We start from the raw sequence: 24,869 nt of genomic DNA, 5'->3' as shown, positions 1-24,869 counted from the left end.
ATTTTTTATTTTACGTATTTTAAAATTGTTTGTTTCACATTATGTAGCAAAAGATGAATATTTCATTATTAATCTGTCGCTAAACTTCATCTCAAATCATAGTTCTAAATGTCGATATTCACTCTACAAAAACAAGCTGCATCTGCACTATGATCATTTCAAACTGAACAATAAAACTAAATTACCATAAGCGTGTCTGTAGAGTAAAGCCTGCGCAACCTGAATAAGCTGTTCTTTACAGTTTAAAAACAAATCCGTCACACTAGAGAAATTTTTTAAACGAAGGCGAACGGTTTTTCCTTATTGTTAATGGGAACTTTAGCAAGTCTTGTTGTCTGCTCTGTTCACTAATCCAGTTTAAACAAGTTGTTCTTGAAAGTGCAGCTCTTTTAGCGTTGTAAGAAACAAAACATTACACCAACATCGCAAAAACTAAATAGTCAGAAACAATAGCTTACCATGCTCATCATTTTGCTAAATTTACTTTACATTCCAAAGTAGTAACTTCAAAAGCAAAAGAAAGTGGAATAAAATATTTAGATAAAACGCAAAGCGGTTTATTTGAACGCAAATATATTCAGTGAAGTTCAAGTTTTCCCCAAAACTTGTTTTCGTAATGTTTTGTATTGTTCTAAAAAACATGTTATGAACATTTTCGAGAATAATTTGTATGTATTTGCATTTTATGCAACTATTTTCTTGAAATAAAATGAAGTTGAGAAATTATAAATCTTTAACTCAAAATAACAGAAAATTATTATTTCTGAGATACAACGCGAATTTGAGTGATATTTGCAACATATAATCCATGGATTTCAATTATCGGTAAAGTATGGAATTAAATAATAGCGAAAAACATTATATTTTAAAATTTATTTGCCATGATGGCCAAATCGTATAAAACTAACTCTTAAAAAGAGATAATGTGTTCCACTTTCTATATATTTTCCTGTATAAAAATTTACATAATTTACGGATATTACATAATAAACAACACCAAAACAAAATATATAATCGTGGAACTACAAAGCAACAACTAAAGCAAAATCTATAAATATAAGAATGAATTTTATCACAATATTCTCGCTCAAAAATTATCTCTTCTTCCAAACAAAATATGTGAAAATAGGAAGAAGATAAGTATCAAAACTTTTTACCAACTTCAATATGTGTTGTGGTAGAAAGTATAATCCAAGAGGTAAAATTCTTCATAAAACTGCTGAGATGAGGAGCAAAGAAGTAGGGTTTTATTCGAACATCGATAGATGTTGAGATGTGTTAGCAATATCTGTGATGCATTCAATATCGGCTCTGAAATAATAACTGGAAATTCCATTCGCAACAAATATACTGAATGTTCCTATTAATACGAGTTTCCTTGATAAGAAGGAGGCATTCAGCTGTGCTTGAAGAGAAGCAACTGCTCTTGCATTCCATCTTTATGAAAGATCTATTTTCTGGAAACATGCGGATAGTGGCATCCCACTGAGACAGTAAAAGAGAAAGGAAATGGCACAAATGGTCTCAGATGGGAATTATTTCCCTCCTAAAAGACGTCACGCTGAGGACACTAAAAGCAGTGGAAACAAGGCAGAAAATTAAGCCCGAGAAAATACAAGAGAAGCAATTTTACACTATTGAAGAATAATGAGTACAGATTTGCTTCTATGTTATTGGTAATTTAGTTATTACCAGATGTATTTATTGTATAATTCCAACGGAAAATAAAGCATGCATTGTATCTGCGAGCAGAAAAATTGCAATAGTTAAGGGAAATTTATGGCTTTTGATGAATTAATTGCTGACTTGAAAGAGGTACTTATTTTTTACGAAAGAGATATTAAAAATACTGTGTACCTAATGATAGGTATTACTTAAAAATAGTTTGTCGTCAGAAAATTTAATGATTGCTTTTGCGTAGGCATTATGTTATAGTCACAATATTTACCTTTTGAAATAAAAGTTGATTCATTGTTTTTACAGCAAATTTATTATAATAAGGTATAAATTTTGAGGTTTCACCTCCTACTTCTTAAACAATTACATTAGTACAATGATGAGACATTAAATATTACTAAATTGCTAAACGTTTTTACTTCACATTCAGAAAGCAAAGACTTTAGAAGCAAACTATTTTATATGCTGAATGAAGTTCGTTTTTCAACTATCAGTCTTTTATGTGATCAATGAAAAGGATGTTCTTCACCAGGCAATATGCGTTTGCATTAAATGCTATAAATGCTCCGAAAATTCCCTTTATCACAGATTTTCAAAAATGGCTTTAAATACGCTAATGCACTCATTTTAAAAGCAACAATGATTTTTTGCTATAAAATTCCTGTCAGTAATGAAAATCATTACTGACAGGAATATTTTTGTGATTTACTTTTCTCAGTATATTTTAAGACTAGTGATTCTAGTTAGTTCCTGTGAAAGATGAAGTATAGAACCTTGTAGTCTCTAAATTATTCCAAAGAAATATTTAAGATTTCATCACAATCATGCTTAATGCACTACTCTAAACATTAGCGCCTTTTCCAAATCTTTGAAACTACTGGATTACAAAGATACCTATTTTGAACCAACTATTTTCACAAAGAATTATGAGATTATGAAAATAACGAAATTAGGGCTCATAGAAGAATGTTTGATAAAAGTAATCCTCTTTGCAGAAATGAAATCAATGAGAATATTTTTCACAAAAATGGATAAAAGCATAGATAATAAGCACGAAGCAATAAATAAAAATAATAGATAGGGTGATAGAAATAAAATAATAGATAGGGTGAATAGGTGATAGAAAAGAAATTGCCATAATAATCATTTCGGAAATGTATATCTAGACCAGAGATGGGAAAACAAAAATCGAAAAAATAAAGTTTGGAGGGCCAAGATAAAGTTTTTCTAAAATTTTAAAAACAATATGCAAGTATTACAATTTCAATATGTTAATGAGATGAATGAAATTGCGATTACAAAGTTCCTTATGTTGAGGTCCGAAGTGAGATATACTGATTCTAAGGAACAAGGCTAAATGCTGATCTGTCAGTCTACTTCTGAAATAATTCTTGCTAAGGTTCACAGTTGAGAAAACTTGTTCACATATGTAAAGATGAAGCAAACATAGTACTGATTTTCCGGACGTGAGATATTAAATTTGGCAAACTTACTTTCGATAGTGAGTTGTAAAATTCTAACTTTGGTATATTTAGAAATAACTGCTTGAGATGATTGTTAGATTGCAACTCAATTAATTCGCTGGTATGCTATCGGAACTTAATAAAGATGAAAAACGTTCGGCTATTTTTACAGAATCACCATACTCTTTCACAGGTACAAAAGATAAAAATCACATGAAGAAGCAAGAGTACTCATCAGCGGACTTGACGGTGCCGAATGGTTTTGAAAAATACACAAAGTGTCTTGCAATTTTCATTCATGCTTCCATAGAACACACCTCAAAGTGAAACGAGGTCAAAAAGAGGGCATATACTTCATACTTTTGTAACATACTGATGCACAACAGGAGATTTCCTTTAATGCACTTACAATTCCTTAATGAGTCCAAACAAGCCTGGCGGAGGTGAAAAACATCAGCGACGTTTTCTCCAGGGGAGGAAGAAATAGATGGAGTAAAGAGTGTGAAGAACCTTGCTTCTTTTAGAGAAGATGCGTGACTGTCTGTATGTTGAAGTACTGAATGAATTCCTAGAATGAGTAGAAAATGAGAAAATGAAATCTACGATTGAGGGAAGTTAATTCGTGAGGTTCCGCTTTCTGATTGGTTCGCCTGGTCATGAGAGGGCTCGTAAACTTCAAACTGGTCTATTTATAGTCTCTTTCGCCAACTTCTGTTTGCTACTGTGGAAATGGAATTCGGAGTGAAAAAACGTGAGGGCTTGCCATCACATTCCTTCCGCCTTATGCAAAAAGGAACAACCATATCACGGCAACGAAAGTTGAGTTGCTGACTTACACGTCACACATTTTTCTAGAAATAGTCTTACGTTGTCGATGAAAACTGGGCACTACATCTTTTATAATATTTTCTAAATTCGCGATTCTCATTCTCATCTTAGTAATCTCACTGTGAATTTAGCATGAAGTTTCACAATTTGACACAGATTTATATTTGTGTCAAACTGTGAAAAATTCTTTATGAATTAGCATGATATTTTTATAATTTTCACACATTCACATGATTTGATACTACACAGTTTTCAAAATACACTATTTTCATAATGCAGTGCCTTCAAGTTTTGACACTATACAGTGTACAGCCTACTATATATGTGATTCAGAATTGAAAAATTAACTTTGCAGTTTATATTTTACATACAATATATCACTAAAGTAAAAATTTTAAGCCTTTTGACATATTTTAAATATTTCTTTCGTTAAATAGACCATTGAATCTCACTACATATCAGTAGATTTTACATAATCAATTTTTTTAAACCTGCTAGTTAGCAACACAATTTTCAGTGTCAACACATCTAAAACATTCGCATTATTTCCTATTTGTTTATATTATTTGTCTAATATCATTTAATATTGCACTTTCCTATTTCTTTCGATTATTTTACATATTTCGATTCTTTTTAATTATTCATTTACTTCTAGTAGTCCCTGAGCTATACTTAATGTATAAATTACAAAAATTTCATGTCTAGCCTATTACTTAAAACAATAACTAAATGTCCTCAACAAATTTTTTTAATAAATTAGTAAGATTTGTTTTCTCAAATTCCGGCTGGTCCGAGCGGAATCTTAGTCAGCTCGGCCTGCAGCTAATCAAAGGTATGAATGTAAGTAGCCACCATACATTCCTAGTGAACAACGAATTTTAAACTGGTTGGAATTAAATCCACGAAACTTTAAACGTTTAAAACTTTGTATCACAACATAATTTTTCAATACACTCAATTCAAAAGGAAAAACAAGCTCGATGAAGTGAAATGATTTTAATAGACCTCAGAAGGATTAGATCTCAGACGAACATTTTTGAATAACTTATTAATGTGATTTTTTTTAGTTTTATTGTCATCTCCCTTTTGGATTAAGTAATTTTCATTTCGAACAAAGTCTTATTATTTTGAAAGGTCCAGTGTATTTTGGTTGTAAAACATGATGTGGTTGCAAAGCTTTCAAAAATACCTCCTCTCCAATATTGAATTGGGTCTTTCTCTGCATTTCACAAATTTTTCATGAGACATAAAGTATTTGTCTTCATTTTGTTTGACTAAATTTTTAGTAGCTTTGATTCGTTCCGGAATCGCAGATGATGGACGTTTTGCATTTTACAACAATCATTCAGTCACAAGTTTTTAACCCAAAATTATACCCAAACATAAATGAACATAAAAATCATTTACAATACAAAATGAAAATTATTAAATATAAAATAAAAAACGCACAATGTTAGGAAGATAAAATAGACGAAAGCTTAAATTAATTTTAGTGTGTTTATACGAAGCAGAGCGTATGACATAAGTGTAAAATGATGTAGTGGATGCTATTGTATGGATTTAAAATTCCCTTCCTTAAGAGCATGAAATAATTGTCTTTAAAAGGCAATTTCTCCCTCCCGTCTGAGGCACCACTCAAATTTACTTCAGATTCATTGAGCTTCTGTTTCATTCAAAGTATCTGTTTGCAATCCATTCTCGCCATAATTTCCTTCGAGCTGGGTCCTATGAGTCGCTTGCTGCCAAGCTTTCCTAAGAAGAATTAAACAATGGGAAATATTAGAATAAGGTTTTCGAAATGATCTAAGCTACAAGTGTCCGACCATTTGAAACAACAAGAGAATTCAAAACTATGGCTCTAATTACTGATAGCTAAACATTGATATAAAATTATCTTTTTTATCGTAGTCGGAGCAATGAAAGTAATAGTTCATTTTTAATTTATACAGAATAATTAATACTAATATTGTAGTAAAAAATTTAGTGTATGCCGTAAAACGTTTGTTATGAAGTCAGTTAATGCTTAAAATTTTAACGAACCGTTAAAAATCAAGCGTTACTTGTAATTCAATTATTTATTGCAACAATGCATATATAGTAAAAATTTGAAAGCATGAGATTCAAAGCCATTAGTTTTCAACTTGCAAGTCAGAGTTATATCAGTTCATATATTTCAACTATTTAATTTTTATTATTTTTCATTTGCTTCAAAATTTTATTGATAACAAAGAGAGTATTATTTTTTTTTCAGGTTGTGGACTGAATTTTTGATATTCACAAATTTGATATTCAAAGAAATACTATAGTAAAACTGTCGTAAAACATGCATAATTATAATAATTAAATTGGCTTTAATTAGATTTATAGGATAATTTGAAATATGCTTTTACAAAAATTCATCATTGATTAAGAAATTAGTTAATTCTTAGTTTCCTATTTGACACAATATTATTTTTTTCAAATAAATGAAACGTCTCGTGTATGGTGACATGAAGCATGTTATTCACCGTTTTGAAACCTTTAAAAATATTTGTCTCTTTCGATGCATATAAAAATAAAGATAGAAATTTTCTTTCTACTATTTTGGATTTCCTAAGTAATAGAAATAATACAAAAATATTATTTCTCTGCACGTGCAACAACATGTGATGGATATTTAAAATTTATTTTATTTTCATTATTAAAGAAATATATGTATATAACATATGTTTCTCCTGTGTTTTAAAGCAAATTATAATGGGCGTGGTTGTTATTATAGCACAGAAGCGAAGAAAAGAAATCTTAGAATAAAAACTTTTGCTGAGTATACGTAGTGCAGCAATTGCAAAAGACTCAGTTGCTAAAGCATGCTCGAAATAGGAAATATCACATTACAAAAAATTTGATGCTACTTTAAACAAAATATCTGGAGCACATAATTACCCACTTTTGTATCATTCCAGTGAGTAAGAGAAAAGAAGAAAATTATAACCAAGAAGCTAAATGTTTTGACATAACCATGACGACAAAGTAATACGAAAGTACCAAAAGGAAGAAATATCTACAAAAACTTTTCAGTTAAACACATGCTTGTTGTTTTCGGATCCTTTTATCATAAGGCTGAAGATATAGGTGATAATATGGTTGGCAAAATGCAACGTAATGTATTTAGTAACAATAGATAAAATTACAATACTAACCAAAGGAAGTAAAAGAAACTATAAACCCCCTGTCAGACTAGGCTATCTTATTTTTTTTAATGGCCAGCGCTTTATTTAATAGCCATTAGCCACTACAAGCGCCATTAGCCTTGCACCACTACAAGGGTCAGAAGTGGTCTCCATTTCATTATGAAAACACCTAATAGGTGGCCACCGTTGCCTGCTATGAAGGGACGGACAGTTACAACCATGCCTTCTCCGGTATTCGAATCCTCGTTCATTGCTACGGCAGTCAGGAGTGATCACCAAACCACTACTTTCAGTTTTTCTCCAACTCTACGATCCCTAGGCAAATTAAGATTTAAAACGTTCTTTGGAAGAAAAGATAAATTTCGTAGCTGTTTATCTCCTCACATTTCATCATTAATCGGTTCTTTTTAATCTAGCTCAACTAGAGATTTGGATAACACTTACAATAAAATAAATGCACTTTGCATACAAGCTTGTAAAAATGCTTTCAAAATGAAAAGGTTTTGTATGCGTACAGCCACTCCTGGTGGAATGTAGAGCTTACAACTGAGCGAAGGAAGTTACGGAAATTGCGCAAACGAGCACAAGCCACCTATGATGATATAAATCGTGCTTCATTATTCAAAAGTATAAGAAATCTCAGGCCTTGTACAAGAAAAAATTAGGGAAACCAAATTATTGTCTTGGAGAACGTTTTGTACCAACACCCAACAGAATTACGGCTCAGCTTTCCAAATTGCTTTGGATAACGTTTTACAGCCTTGTTCTCTTTCAATACAAATTCTTCCTTCGGCTACACGTTCACAGCAAGTGATAGCACGTCTTAAAATCGTTTTTTCAAGATTTACCAGAAGAATATGATTCAATGCAGCGAGAGTTACATTTTAAATTTAATAAACATGCTTCTTCTTTCTCTTTCCCAGAATCTCTACCAAATTTCAAGCTGAAATACTTTCACTAAAAAAGGCAGTGCATCTTCCAAGTCAATTTCCATCACAAGTGGAAATTTGCAGTGATTTACTTTCTAGTCTGGAGGCCATAAAAAGAGAAAATTCAACTAATACAATAGGAGCAGATATACAAATCCTTCTTCTTAACCTTCCTGCCCCTTCTCGACCCTTATTGAGCTGGGTTTCCAATCAAAGGGTGGTTTATGGCAATCATTTGGCAGACTAGTTGGCAAAAGCGGTAAGAGGAAATAATCTTCTTCAATATTCATTGCCTTTACCATTTTCTTACATTAAGAGATATACCAAGAACTTACTCCAGCAATGGCAAAAAAATAGAAAACTCCACAACGGGCAGAAGAACTTTTAAATTTTTGCCAAATGTCTCGGAAACATTTTTGGCTTCATCTACAGCGCAGTCAACTTTTCTCACGGGGCACGGTCCCTTTCCGTCGTTTTTATTCCAACACTATTAAAACGACAAATTCTTCAGCACACATTAACTCAAATTTTTAATATTTGCAATGAGATGCATACTTTTTCAACAACTTTCACATAATATTTGCACTATGGGTAGCATGAACTACTCCTTTTAATTTTTTTCCCATTTGACATGTTCTAATTATAATTGTGTGTTTAACTTCAATGCATAGAATATTTAGAACTATTAAGTACTGGATATGCTCTACACTTTCACATGGGAATAAGTTCTGTGGGTTTTTATAACTTATGGAGGCATTTGGGAATTGTCCCTTTGTATAATAATATTATAGCCTTTAATTATGAATATTTTTGTTATTTTATAATTATTACTTTGTTCTTTTTATCATTATTTTTGCCATTTTGTTATTATTATATTATTTTTGCATTATTATAAGTCAATTACAATTATTGTTTTCTGGTGAAATGGAATATTTTGACTGTGATAAAAAGTTCATTACTGTTCTTGGAATATGTGCATTTTAAGTAAAAACAGAAATTTAGAACTGTATCTAATTATTTTGTCGATTATAATGCTTTCTTGTTATTAGAGTTATAATTAAATGTATGAAATATTTAGGTGTATTGAGTTTTGATAGAATTGGTAAATGTCTTTTCTATATTTGATAGAGAGTTTAGTGGTTTGTATTTGCACATAAGAATAAACATCTGAGGATGTTTTGTAGCTTTTTATGGGATCTGGAATTATAATAGCCTTGTACTGAATAACTTTTGTATATCATGTTCATCACGCTTGGGTATAAGTTCCTGTTTTCCAGTAGATGTTCTTAACTATTTTAAGCATTGTGAACTATTACAGCCAATTCAGCTTAGAGCTGACTCATTTTATTAGCTGGAAAATTGGAATATACTATCTGTAATGAAAATTTGGTTGCAGTATTTAAAATATGTGCATTTATATAGTATGATGGACTGGTAACTATACTATAATGAAAAATTATTTGAAACGTTTGAAACATGGGCATTTATATGGTATAATTGATTGGTATATAATATGTACTGAATAATTTTTTGCATCTCATGTTTGTTACAATTGGGAATTGGTTCCTGTTTTTCTGTAGATGTTTTTACTTATTTGGAGAAATTGGGCACTATTATAGCAATTTTACAAGCATAATTAGCTATATTTGAATATGTGCTCTAATATTGTAGGAATACCCGTCAATTTGTATAGATTGGACTTGTTTAATTTTGCTATTTATAATTGTATAGTAAAAATTTATTATTTTAACTGTAATAAAAAATTAGTTGCAGTTTTTTATATATGTATATTGTAGTATGATTGATTGGTAAATATTCTAACTGTAATAAAAATTAGTTACAGCGTTTGAAACGAGTATTTTTATGGTATGATGATTGGTAAATAATATCCACTGAATAATTATGTATTTTATGTCTTTTATAATTGGGAATTAGTTCCTGTTTCTCAGTAGACGTTTTTAACTACTTAAAGAAATTGTGTATTATTGCACCCTTTTTATAAACACAATTAGATACATGTAATGGAATAAATAATAGCATTTTTTAGAATATGTGCTTTATATTGTTGGAATACCAACCAGTTTGTATAGACTGGAATTATATAACATATCTGTCGTTTTGCACAATTTAGAATTGTAGTAAAAAATTAAGAATTAGTTTTCTTTCCTTCTTTTTTTTTAATTATCTGGGGGCTAAGTTATTATTTACAAAACATTTGCTTCTGTGGATATTATTAAAATAGTGTACATGTTACTATGAACTTCTCAACTGCAATTTCTTGATTGCTTTGTGGACAACTGCGACACAGTGTGCAAATTGCTATGGACACACATAATGAGGTGTGCAAACTGTAAGGATACGAAGTTATGATGTTTCGAAATGGACAAGTGTTTACGTGAACAATGAACTTAACAAAAGTGTACTTCGAATTTATCAAAGGTTAACTTAGAATCCAGTTTATATGAACATAGAATAGTTTACACAAAACTTAGGGCTATGGAACTATCAAATGCCTGAATTGATGTGACTGGCTTACTATGTGGATAACTGAAACAATAGTATGGACACACATCATTAGGTGTGTAACTGATAAGAACATGAAGCTACGACTTATTGAACTAGACATAGGTTTAGAGACTGGTTAATATAAGTTCCACTCTTCACAGGATAGATCCTAGCCATGACAATGTAATGTTTAATTGATTGTATATTTATTTTTCATGCGGAGTTTTATGTAACAATTATTGTAAAGATGACATTGTCAATTTAGCATTGTAATATTACTATCATTGATTCAATGAATGCAGCCGGCGGTGGATCGGTGGATGGTAGATTCCTTTTCCGTCGCATGGACATATCTCTGATTGGTGTAGAACTTTAGGTCGGAGGTCCATGCGACGGCGTTTCGGTCACTAACCACTATATCGACTGGATGGCAGACTCTGAATATAGTATCTGACATTCGTCCCATAATCTTCTGCTGCTAATATTCCATTCAAAGTTGCAAGACACTGAATATTTCATATCTGCATGAACTGCTACTCTTGAATCAACCGAAGTATGTTTGCCTCCCGCCTTCCTCTAACAGAATTTTCTGCATTTTGGTTACCCGTCGCAGAGGAGTTGAGGTATTTAGTATTTTACCAAAACTACTTGGCATGACTAGTGGAAAAGGGCCGTGTTCAATGGTAAGAATAATTTGTGCATGATTTCTAACTACACTGCTGGCCACCGTGAATGCAACACCCTGAAGGAAGCAAATAACATGAAATTTACAGTATGCATTAGCGGAGATGAGATATGCAAATGATTAGAATTTCAGCGCAGACGCACATAACGCTCGCCTGTGGCGCCACTTCAAAACGCTACTTAAGGCTTGGAGTTTTCGACGATTTCAAGTTCGGCAATTGTGTTCTTCTTGTTTTTTTTTTTTTTTTTTTTTTCCAAAAAAGATCAATTATGCCTCGTGGTAAACAGCGACAATCGTTTCATCAATCGTTTGGTCAATCGAGAATCGTTTGGCGTCTCCGCCGCCGAGTTCGACAAAGGAAGGATAGTGGCCTACCGAGAGTATGGATTATCTTTCAGGAAAATCAAAACTGTTGGACAAAACCAAACAACTGCAATGCGGATATGTGGCCGTTGGATTCAGGGGAGTACGACGGACCGAAGTGTTCGATCGCATCCACTTCACGTGATGACAGGAACATTGTGCGCATGGCAGTGACGGATCGCTCAGTCACATCACGAACCAAACCACAGCACATTCACTCTGTAACACATCATCCGGTGTCTGCGCGTACCATTCGACGCCGTTTACAGCAGAGTGGTCTGTCCGCAAGACGTCCATTGCTTCGTCTACCCTTGACGCAGAACCACAGATGTATCCGCCGTCAGTGGTGCGATGAACGAAAGATGTGGACGGCAGAATGGAATGAAATTGTCTTTACTGACGAGTCACGCTTCTGTCTGCAACACGACGATAGTCGGATTCGAGTCTGAAGACACCGTGGAGAGAGGATGCTGAACAGCTGCGTTATGCACAGCCACACTGGTTTTGCACCGGGTATGATGGTATGGGGCGGTATTGGATATCACTCTCGCACTCCTCTAGTACGCATTGCCGGTACTTTAAACAGCCAGCGCTACATTTCCGATTTGTTGGAGCCAGTTGTCCTTCCTTACCTTCAGGGCTTGCCCTCAGCCATATTTCAACAGGATAATGCGCGACCACACGTGGCACGCATTGTCCAAGTGTTCTCCGTCAATCGCCAGATTTAACTGCTTCCCTGGCCGGCTCGCTCTCCAGATCTTTCGCCGATAGAAAACATGTGGTCCATGGTTGCTAAACGATTGAACCAGATTACATCGGGTCACCATCCAGATTACATCGGGTCATGCTACACCAGATCAACTTTGGCAGCGTGTGGAAGCTGCTTGGTCTGCTGTACCCCAAGAACATATAGAAAGTCTCTTTGAATTAATGCCGAGGTGTGTGGCAGCGGTGATCTCCAACAATGGGGCGGCTACTCTAGCTACTGATTCTAGAAGGAACCACATTTCACAGAAGTCTATAAATTTAATCATTTGATACTTTGTCAATATGTTATCTACTAAATAAATTTTGTTGTGATATCTCCTGTCTTTCTTTTTGTTGCAATTTGGGTGGCCAGCAGTGTATATTGACGTAAGATCTGGAAAAAGCATAATTCCTGATTTTGCTCGCATTTATGAGCGCTGTGCATCTCTCAGCACTAAGTGATTTTCAGGTATCGTCAACGATAATAGTTGATTATCTTCCTTTCTTGTAACAGTACAGAGATGGTACTCGAATGCAGTGATGAGATTATGTGGTCTATCTTGTTACTGCATTTTCAAGATACAAAGATTGTATTTTGCAAAATGTAACGCGCTGGTTCACAAAAAGCTAATTTCGGTGGATAATTTCTCCAGAATATTATCAGCTGTTTATTTACTTATCATGGCTTCCATACCTTTACCTCCATTTGCGTATACATTACATTTAGTCATAGAATGACTGTCTTTGTGTGAATGCTTCAAAATTAACTCAAGTCAACTACATATAAGTCGGGACTTTATGGCATTTTTCATACGCGCAGTTCCAAGTTATGCTACTGACTGCATAATCTAATGTCACCCTGAAATATTTTGTGTGTATGATCATTAAATTAAACTAAAAATCTACTACGTCTATAGAGTCTATTTATATTATTCTTAACAGTTAACGTTTCTTAAAACTGTAATAAATATGTAATAAAACAAGATTCAATGTTCTTGCAACGAGTTAGACGGAAACAGCGAGAGTTCTTTTATCTTATTCCCACCTTTTAAGGTAAACGTTGTGCTAGTCTCACCTTTCTTTTCATTTTCTATTAGCTTCATTTCATTTCCCTTCCGCTTTTCATTGCCTGAGGATATAAAAGGATATTCTGATTAAATTCGACTTTGTCAGCAAAGGCTAAAGAAAAATTTAATATTCACATGTTAAAAATGATCCGAAAAGATGACTTTCTGTCCTTGTTAGTAAATACTAATAAGTATTCAAGTGTAGCTCTACTTAGTATGTATATTTCTACTGTACTACCTGTAATGAATTTTAAAATTCTTCGTTATTATTTTTTGATCTAAAAAAACAATTTTGTATTCATTGATTAATAGATAATAAAACTTTATGAGAAATTATCACTTTTATTATCAATTATTTTTTCTCTATAGTCAAGCAAGCATACATGGGAAATAGTTATAGAAATCTCTTACTTACAACAGACTTACAACAGTAACACTTAAACAGTAACTTACAACAGTAAGACGTGCTGCAAAATGTCTTCCAAAATGTTAAGAACGACAGGCTCTCTATTAAGCGTTTCACAACTATATTTCATTATTGATATTTATTATATGGTTCAGCTGTTTAACTATTATAATGTGAAGTTATTTATTTTTTTTTCAGATTAGTATAATAGCTGTACGTCCTCCTGGATAACATACGAAAGTACATCATAAGCTGGGCAGATGAACTGGAACCCCGAGGTGTCACGGATCAAATATCATCCATTATATGTAGTCTGCTGTCCATCTTTTTCAAACTGAACCAATGTCAAAAGCAGCATTCTACAACAATTTTCAGCGGTCTGGTTATTATAGTCAATTATTACGCTGCTACTACCTTTCATTCAATCTGTAGGCCTTTTATGTTTTGGATTTTCTGGCCAGATGATATACCGGATATGCGCCCTTTTTTCTTACTTTACCCCGAAGTGCTGTGGTTGGTTCCTGGTTTAAAAATTTCTGTGATATACGCCTACAAAATGATCATCAAACTTATTTTGTTTATTTATGATTATGTCCAAAGCTCCATTCGAACAAAAGAAAGCCAAACTCGACTTCCAGCCTACTCTCAGTCATACGGAATATATTTTCAGTATCTTCTGTTATATTACAAAATTTATGCTTTAATTAGAATGGTTCAAAAGTTAATAAAATTATTATTGTTTTAATCAAGTAAGTAATTGTTAATTAAAAATCAATATAATAAAATGTTGGAAAAAATTCCTTCCTTGTTCTCAAAATTGCATGCACTTTTACAAAAGCAGCATTAAACGTCTGCATATGTTTTTCACTTTAGGCTTAATAATCTAAACAATTAAAGTATCACATCACAATAAGCATATCTAATTAAATGCATGTTTAAGGCATTCCTTTTAATTTTGTGAGTAATTTGTAACTAAAATAAAATGTTGTTTGGCTAATCAGTTGAATTATATCGATAACAACAGTACGAATATGCACATCAATCAAAATTCCTCAACGTTTTAATTGAAGTAAATTTGGACCGAAAAGACTAAAATGCATATTATGTGTATCATAAGAGATATTTCTTCAGTAGTGTCACACAATAAATATGTTGAATAGCAAATTTTCATCAATTATTTAAGAAGTATATAATCAATAAATATATAATATGTAATATCTAAACCAATACTTAAAAGTGTTCTAAAAGTTTAAAAAAAAATCTTGTGCTAAGGAATGTATTCAGAACGTATGTGTTAGATCCATATTTATCAATAAATGTCAAAATTATGTTCTTCATTTAAACATTTTTGTCATAAATTAGCAGATTAAATTAACATTTACTTTTCATTCCGCTTGTTTTTTAAATGAAGAACCGAAATTGTCACTAAGAACTAAAAGTTCCCCTTTAAATAAAATTTCCTTTGAGCTTATCTCAGCTGTGTGTAGTATTTCTTTTTTGAAGAGTAAGTAGTTTCATCGAAAAAAATTAGTTTTATAAATAATGAATTAAACGAAATTTTTAATATAAAATATAAAATTTGTATCTTCATTTTAATTATAAAATTTTAGCAATTCTTATTAACAGTGTCTTTCACATTAACAAGATAAATCTTTGTTAATATGAAAGGCATCAAGAAAATTCGATTCACTAACAGAAAGACGCCTTGATTCACTAACGGATGATGCCTGCAAACGCAAAGTAAAAATTATGATAAAATTTCTAACTACGATTATCTGCCGAAGACTTGTTAATGTCGCCTTTTCGAACGTAAGATTCGTATTCTTTGATAGGAAATTTTAACCGTGTTTTATTCTGGCAGATATACCTTAAATGACACTGAGATGATATGCAATAAATTTCCCAATAATTAAAGTCAGAAATGGAATGCTTATGAATCGAAGCATGGATATTATATATAGGAGAGAAATTGACTTGAAAAATTGGCATTTTATTTTATTGATTGATTTAGTACATTTTACATCGTAACTTTACATTCGTCTACTTCTTATTTTTGTTTAACCTTAAATTTAGGGTCATCTCTTTTATTTGTAATTACCTTATGTATTATTCTGTATATTTTAAGTCTATTGACGTTGAAGTTGGAATAATTCCTCAAGAAGAGATAAAAAAATAGGCAGAAATTCCTGAAAGGTCTTGACGATAAATTATGCTATAACGATGACGACATTTTGCCGATTTGGAACATTTTGTAGTACTATTCGGGTGAAATAACTGCTTTCAACTGAAATAACTGCAGGAAAATTTCAACTTATGTTATTGTTGAACTATATTTAGCTATCTGTCTTACCCGTATAAGCTGTTATTCACAAGCTGAAAAGTTTTAATCTTTTATTTTCACTTGGTGTAGTTATTTACAAAGATCTGTGCAAACCTGTAACACGTAGCAATACTAACTAATATTTAATTCTGGAAACACTGCGTGATGGTTAAGAACCTTATAAACAAACAGGCAGATAAAAGCGAAACTAAGACATTTATTGAAACTTCGAGTGATAACAATCTTTAAGGAAAAAGAATAGTTCCAAAAGTTAGACAAAAAAAGAATAAGAGATATTGTGGAGATTTCTTTTAACGCAACGCGCACGTCATGAAGTTTAAATGTCCCTGAACACTTCGGTCAACTATCTACAACTTCGATGTCATAAACACGAAACAGCATTGTTACTTCGTTTACAGTACAAACACTAAAATCACTTGAGTAGCAAATTGAACTGCATCTGAGTTTGAAAATAAGATAAAATGAATTCTCGTCTAGGCGAGCAGCCTTTCACGAAGGAAGTACTTACGCAGTAGCCAGATGGCTGGACGACACTATTAAAGCATTCTAGAAAAATCCGATTGCCTTGAAAATGCATTTTCTCCAAACTGATAAAAAGTGATGAAAAAATATTAGCTAAGGGCGACATCCATTTGTCGCCGAAACCCAGCAAATTTCAGATCTTTTTAATTCAGGTTCTCATTAATATATTTTCAGCCGCTCAGACGGAACAGTGTTTAGTGACACTGATTACCATATCGAAGGGCCCGGATTTGAATCCCAGAGAAGGCATGGATGTTTGTAAATGTATCGTGTCTTTGCTTCATGGAGGCATTCTAAATATATGGCAAATCGGAAGTCCTCTTGTGTGGTTTGATGGCATGGGAGAGGGAAGAGAGACCCTCAGACGCCCTCTTTCAAAACTGGGGTGGCTGAAAGGCTGAGGCTCTGAAAACCATATTTCTATGAAATATGGACTCGACACCAAACCAAACCGTTCGTACATTTTCACAATTTTAACGTTTGTTTACCCATGGTCATGTATCTTGTCGCTCTTTTTACTTCCTTGTATGAAGTAAAGGAGGTACTGTAATAGCAAAATTAATATGAATGTAATAGCAAACAAAATTTGAGTATCATATTTCAATGAACATTCTGACCGCTCCAGGATCCTTTTCAACATTGTTTTGCCTGGCATCTGTATGTATGGAGAAAGGTAGACTCAGAAGGTATTTTTTGTGGCGTCTGTACGTATGTACAGAAAAGGAGCGAACACAAAAGGCACGTTGAAGTTTTACATATGGAACTGCTATACCGTCTAGTTGTGCACCCCCCTTTTTATTGCAATCGGCCGCCCCCTTCTTAGCTAACTTGATGAGATCTTTTTTATTATTATTATTATAGATTGGTAGATTGTGGATTTTTTTATTTGAAAAGTGAATGAATTACGTTGTTCTTATGTTCCAATTAACGGTTTTATGCCTCTAGTTATTCTGCTTGCAGTATTTGTAGAATTATCAACAATTTAAAAGCGTAAATGACGTTAAGCTTAAGGTGGTGCGAATTTGTTTGCATTTAAAACCTTTAATATAGTATAGCGAAATACGCCGACACTAGTTGCACTTAACTTCGCGCACCAATTTCAATGTCGCTCTGCGCATTGGAACCAAACATTAATTTTAAAATATTCTGCATCGAAAATTTTATGTTCCCTGCCCGCTTCTCGAATTACTTGTTGTTTTCCTAGAAAATGTAATTTTTATTTTTAAAATTTTTTTACTGTATACGGTGTTTTAGGTTTTTTGTTTTGTACAATTTTTAATGAAGTTGTTTTGAGTTTTATGTAATTTTTCCTTGCCGTAGAGTGCGAATGGAATTGATTGAACAAGAAATATATCTGTAAGGAAATAAGTGTAAATGAAATGCAAAAGATGTATATAATTTAATAAGCCCTATAAGGAAGTCAATGGGTTGTCACATACAGATTTTTTATCGATGGGCTTAAAAATTTCACCGCCTGTCTTTATCTTCTGTATTGTACTGAAATGACTATACAGAGTCTATGTAGAAAATCTGAACCTCGTTTCGGATGCTCTAAATGAACTTCAACCCATCTATTTAACTCAGTTGAACAAATGTAATGATTCGATAGCAAACAATGAAATCATTTAACACTCAACTATGCTGAAAATTTATGTAGCTGCACAAAGCTTTAATAAAAATTAATGTTATCTACTTATATCTTATTTTTTATGTTGCCTCAGTGGATATTTCCAGCTCTGTTTAACTAGCAAGTGAGTTTTCTAGTTGGTTTCACTGAGAAGATTTGCATTTAAAGCAAAATTAATGTGATCAAATGTACCTAAATTTTGAAATATACACTCTGCGTTCTCTGTATATGAGAACAGCGGCTAAAAATGGTCTAAAAATGAATAATAAAACAGCGAAACCGGAAATTGATGAATCGTTACTAACAACCGCTGTCTTTAATGTATGTTTTATATGGCAATATTAATACTGCTTTATTATGAACAGAATGAGCTAAAAAATTAACTCAATAATAGATTGGTACGCCTTACTTAATACAAGATTGTTAACAAATTATCTGCCATTTCACTGCTTTTCATAACTGCCAGTATTATTATTATTTGGTCCACCAGCGGCCGAGCGGTAAATTCGTTGAACACTGGTAGTTCGGTCCGAGGTTCGAATCCCGCGAACGGGCTGGCTGCATGGGTGTTTTCGTGGTTTTCCCCATGTGTAACGTGTATACGAGCCAGTTTCCCTTAGAAAGTCCTCCCCGAAGGCATCCCTCCCCTTAGGCAGATAGCCCTCGAGGTTTTGCCGTAATTAAATAACCTAACCTAACCTAACCTATTATTATTTGTAATTGTTCAAATGTCTTCTCATAAAATATAAAAAAGGAATATATTATATATGATAAAGCTGAAGACAGATAAAGCCATTATTTGATATAATAAAGCTGAAGTTCCAAATGTTATTATGGGTTCTGCTACATTTTTTCTGTTGCAGTCCAGAAGCACACAAATTTAACAATTACGTAAGAAGAAGAAATAGATGCAAGGGGTAAGCTGTGTAGCAGATAGAGAGAAGGCTTGCATATTTTGTGAATTTATGGGGTCTTTTTATACCTGCGTTAGACCATCAATGAATTATAAGGCAAGCATGAAAAGCAATTAAGATCAGCCTTGTAGATAGCCGTCAATTGTTTTAATTTAATAGTGTTAGCACAAAATTGAAAAATTTTTATTTGGTTGTCTTTTTAACAGATTCCGAACACGTTAGCCTTTAAATATTGAGTTTTTAATTAATTAAATGATTTCTTCACATGTATCCCTATATTGTATTCACATCCATTCAGCAACTGAAACGCCTGAGACTGCTGAAAGGTACTGTTGATTTTTCAGAATTCTCTTTTATGTAAACCTACAGCGACACTCTTAAGTAATAAGAGGTGAACTAAATTCGAAGTCACCATAAACTTATCTTAAATAATCCGAATCTAAACCTGAATTCGACACGACTTTGATCATAAGAGCTGATCGCGCCTTGTGTCTCCAGTCGCTTTTTAAGATGTAAGTTAATGTAAAGAATCGAAGCTATTCTTCCCATATATCCATATGGAATAAAGATAAACGTATCTGGCTCATAATTACAAAATATTGAATTCGATTTCCAGCAAAGGTTTGGATGATTTTTTAAGACTCAGTTGCCCGAAAACATAACGCTGTATGGTTTTTATTAGTTAATCTGAAGGATAAAACACAGTCCTGCATTTAATTTTTAAGTTCATTAAAAATTAAAGAATTTATAATTTAATGAATCACATTCTTCGTTTTATACTTTTACAAGCTTATTGTTTATTGTTTGCTTATTGTTTATTTTATACTTTTACAAGCTTATTGTTATTGTTTGCTTAGTTTTATATATTTTTATGTACTTACATATGCAGTTAACAGAACATTTTAATCACAGCCACTGTAACATTTTAGGACAATCCTGACGTCTAGGTAGTATATTCGTAAGTATGTCTTGAGATTCTTCTATCTCTGCTATCCTGGCTAAGAGAATAAACAGTGGAAATTGACTTCACACGCCATTTGGCTCGGGTTTGAATGACGCCTTGTATAAACGTTTAACAAGTTGAAAACTTTGTGGAATAGAACACTTAAATTCTGACGATCTTCAACATCTACTCCAGAGGCTGGCGCTATCAAGAGAGGTGTCCAAGTATTCTCAACTCCATTCTTTGATGTCTATTGGAATAAAGCTTAGACACATAAGATTTATGTGCGTTGGTTGTATAGAGGATTAATGCAGAGCTATAATTAAGTACCAAAAATTCATAAAAGACAGATTTAATTATTTTCCTAATGAAACTTTTGACACTTAAGTACAGTCGCAAACATTAACAACCCAGGTTCGTAAAACGCAGTTTAATATCCTTTGCCTGTACTGTCGTAGAAGGATAAGCACATAATCATAGCTATGTATATATTCATTTTTATTCAAGTCCCTAAGTACCACATTAAGATATCAAAGTCACAATAAACATACAAATAAAGACTTTATCCTAATCTCGAAAAATAACACTTAGTTCTACATAATCATCTCAACATATGTAGAAGAAGGGAAGTCTCTGAATCTCGCACCATAGACATGAACATCGTAAACACATCGTAGACAGAAACATCGCCTGGATCCTTGCAGTTCATAACAGTCGGAAGCAAATACTCTAAGTCACTAGCTAATTCTCTACCCAGAAGTCTCTTTGTTAATTCCGTCAACACAAAAATGTCGTCCAGATTCAATTAGTAATCTTTATCTCTCAGGCTTTTCTGAAGTGTCTGTAAAACCGAAACGCATTCTTCGTGTAGGTTAGGAATCTTTATGGTTCAGTCTTTCATAAACATCTATAAAACTGAAACACACTGCAACAGTTGAACATATTGATACGTTCATAAAAATGGCAGTCCTGTATAGAAGATATATTTAAGGAATGAAAATACGTATATTTTGTAAGAAAATTTTCAAGCTTTAATGATATAATAAATGCCGTTTTAGTTGTTATCTTTGCTGAGAAAGATTGTTAGAGCTAGTCTGAAATGACTAATATATATTATTACCAATATAGGTTTAGACCTAAATTCTAATTCGACTACTTGTTAGCTTATATATGCACTTTTCTTTGATATAATCAACAACTTTACAAGATAGATATATCTAAATGTTTTGTAATGCTATGCTATTCTAGCACATAATCCCCTACAAAGAAATATAATTTATGTGAATGACATTTCAGACATCTTAAGGTAACACACAAGATATTTGGGAAAATCATATTTTGAATACATTTTTCTCTGCTGATGTTAGCACTGTCACATGATTTTTCTCCTTTCCACAAAACGTTACAGAACATATGTCCAACCATTCAGTAATCGGCATCGAAGCATTCATCAACCAAAATAATAGCAATATAGTTTTTATATTATTCCAAACCAAAAAACACCAAATAATTTGGCCTTAAAAATCTAGTTATCTGTGATAACACGTTTACACTATAGCCATTTCTATAGATGAAAAAAGGTACTATTCGGGTTCGAGGGCCGTAAAAAAATCGCCAAACTATTGTTGATGCCAGTGCTGACAAAAATATTTGCGGCAACCCTAACGCAAGAAAGGAAGTATAATAGTAAATAACCATCTAAGATTGATGTTTTAATTTAGATGAAAAGTTAATTTCATATAATACATTTTTATTATTATAATTTATATAAAATTGCAAAACATAATCGAATGGATGTCTGCATCGCTATTTCGCTACCTAGTTATCGCTAAAGCATAATTTCATCTTGTTGGTTGTTCAAACATAATTTTCTATAATGAGTGAGGCCTTTTCTTTGAAAAAATTCTTGGTTTTTAAAGTACAGAATCGCCCACATATTTGTTTGCCGCTTTTCACAAGGGTAAAAACAATTGGATTTTTGTCAATTTTTTTTTTACTTTTTAAGTGAAATTAGGCCGATGTGTACATAGATCAGTCAAGGGGTGTGCGCAGTGCCATTTTTGTGCAATTCTGCGATTTTTTAAAGTGAAAATAGGTCGATGTGTACCTGATACCGAGTATGTGCAATACTTAAAAACGCGTCAAGCAGTGGGTGATTCTGCATTTTACCCAAAATTCTATTGCAGACTTTTCGTCATGGGAAATTCCCAAATTGTTAAATCCATAGGATATCAAAAAAGGATTGAAAATCATAAAAGGATTTAAAAATTAAACTAGTATTTCAATGGCTTCTTAAGAAATATAGAACTATATAAACTTATAAACTATATATACATATATAACTTATAAACTATATATATATACTTATATAAACTATATAAACGCAATCTGAAATCAGCGCGTACGCTAGATTTGGCGCTTTCGCGCATACATTTTCGCTGCAATTTTTTTACGGTCCTCAAAACGGAATAATACCTGAAAAAATGTGCTTTTCTCACATAAAAGGCATCACTTAGTCTATTCATATAAATCATTGAAAATACACGTTCATATAGGAAAGGCTACACAACAAATGAAAAATTATAGTTAATGTAAATAAATTCACAGTAGGTCTTTTCATAAGCAAGGACAAAACTGATGTTAGTTTGGAATGTTATGAAAATCCTTTCATGGGTTAAGTGCCGCATTTATTTAATGGCTCTCTCAGAAGGTGCCATCAAAATTACATGCGGTGTTTTCAAAGTTCTTGATATGCCATGCTTAAAACATAGCTATTGCCGGACTACAACACACTGCAGTAAAAGACCTACAAATGGAAGAAGATGCAGATGAATTTTCTTTTCATATTATTAAACTTGAATACACAATGAAAGACTAAACAGTATTTCACACTAAAAATGAAATGAAAAATTCGGCACACAGTTACGGAACTATACTATATTTTATGGAACTTTGCAGGTCTTTTATATAATATGTACAAGCTACGGTTTTTCTTAATTTTTTAATCCTGCATTACAACAAATTACATGGAATATATGTAGTAAGTACAAATATAAACTTCAACTGCCCAATTTTTCAAGAGCTATCTTTTCTATCTTACGGGTGACATCACAGTTCACAGATAAGTGAATATAAGCAGAGAACTATGTAATTGACAACGCACAATTCATAGACAATCAACTTAAATATCAATTATCAGGAAGTATGGTTATCACATTCAGTTACATAAACAAGTTATAATTTTAATTTAAGTAGAAATTTAAGATACATTACAGTGAATAAATGCCTCTAAGAATGTTATTACATATTTAAAGATGTTGATGATAAGGAAGAAATATTACATAAATTTTTCAGCACAAAGAAATGTTTGAAAATTTTTGTATAGAATATGTGCATGCACTTGATAGTTCAAAAATTACGAAGCATTCTGGGAATGGGGCGGGCACTAGGCCCATCAACAGCCAAGCAGTAAAATCACTGAATACTGATAGTTCGGTTTATAATGAGAATTTTCTTTTTGCGGAATGCCTGAAAGTGAATATTAAATGTGCCAAACCAGAAATAATGAAATGATCCAAATTAATTTAAAACAAGGCTTATTATCAATGTCATTCTTTTTGTGTTTATTTACAATCGGTTTTAACATCGAATACATGCTTTATAGTTAACCATCATTTCTGAGAACAGTACCAGCCGGTTCCCAAAATGTAAATAACATTTATATAATTTTTTTTTACAATTCATATTTCCTGTGTCTTATAAAGTTTTCTTTTTTTAACATTATTATTTATGAAAAAAGTATTACCTATGAACCACAAAGTCAGTCAAATAAACAATTTTTGACAGTTTACAAAACTGCCAATGAAGAGCAGAATTCCGACCATTTCCTTGTGACTTAAACTAATTTACTTACAATAAATTTGTTAAAATGCAGTGTAATACTGCCATAGGATCGCCTGCTCATATCGGATTGTATATGCGTACGAGGTATTTGCATTCAGACGCTATAAAATGAAATTTCCCGCACAATTAATCGTACACAATCTATTAAATCAGATTAGCATCTTTTATTTAATCTAAATAAATAAATATTATCACAAGTTCTTTAGCATCTGATGCGATTGCAGCAGCATAGATGAAAACGACATCCTCCATCATCAACGATTGTGAGTTCTTAGATAAAATCTCTTTTTTCCCTTTATCCTTCCGAAACCGGGTTATGATCAAAAGTGATTCTTGGGGTCTAGACGCTTTTCGAATAAACGACTGCTCCTTTCAAAGTTTGTTTTTTGACCCCCGTTGCCACTAACAGAAGCGAAACGTTCGCTCATTTCGCCTTCGAGTTGTAACAGTTTGTGTTTTTCATTAAAAAAATGATACAAATAACTAAAAGAAACTAAACCAAAAACGTAAAATGACAGCTTCCTAGATCGATAGTTTGGTGTATAAGAGTGCTATTATCTAGAATTCAAACTTTGTTAAACTGCGTAGTCTAGTAGATCTTCGTAAGAAAAGCATGGTTGATTTAAAACAAAGTGAAAGAGAGCATGGTAATCAAATATTTAAAATTAAGCTAAAAATAACGAAAATTAGTAGCGGCTTTTTTACTTCAGAAAAAAAAGTAGAAGAAACGTTTTTCTCCTGAAATCTGTATTTATTCAAAATCCACGCCAAACTAACGT

General features: G+C 32.5%; 1 long non-coding RNA gene across 1 annotated transcript in view; it reads left to right on the top strand.

Annotated features, from left to right (window-relative positions):
- LOC118202882 (uncharacterized) overlaps positions 1–15,251 on the top strand; it is a 236,379-nt gene extending 221,128 nt beyond the window's left edge. The window contains exon 3 of the long non-coding RNA XR_015040654.1: positions 14,039–15,251. This is a non-coding gene — a long non-coding RNA (uncharacterized LOC118202882). The remainder of the gene's footprint in view (positions 1–14,038) is intronic.
- The last annotated feature ends 9,618 nt before the right edge of the window (positions 15,252–24,869 follow it).

The sequence above is a fragment of the Stegodyphus dumicola genome, chromosome 1 (genome assembly GCF_044657685.1).
Source record: "Stegodyphus dumicola isolate Sdum_Otavi_A_Nest chromosome 1, ASM4465768v1".
Classification (NCBI taxonomy): Eukaryota; Metazoa; Arthropoda; class Arachnida; order Araneae; family Eresidae; genus Stegodyphus; species Stegodyphus dumicola.
Note: the sequence above shows the minus strand (reverse complement) of the source record. Positions and strands in the feature narration are given on the sequence as shown.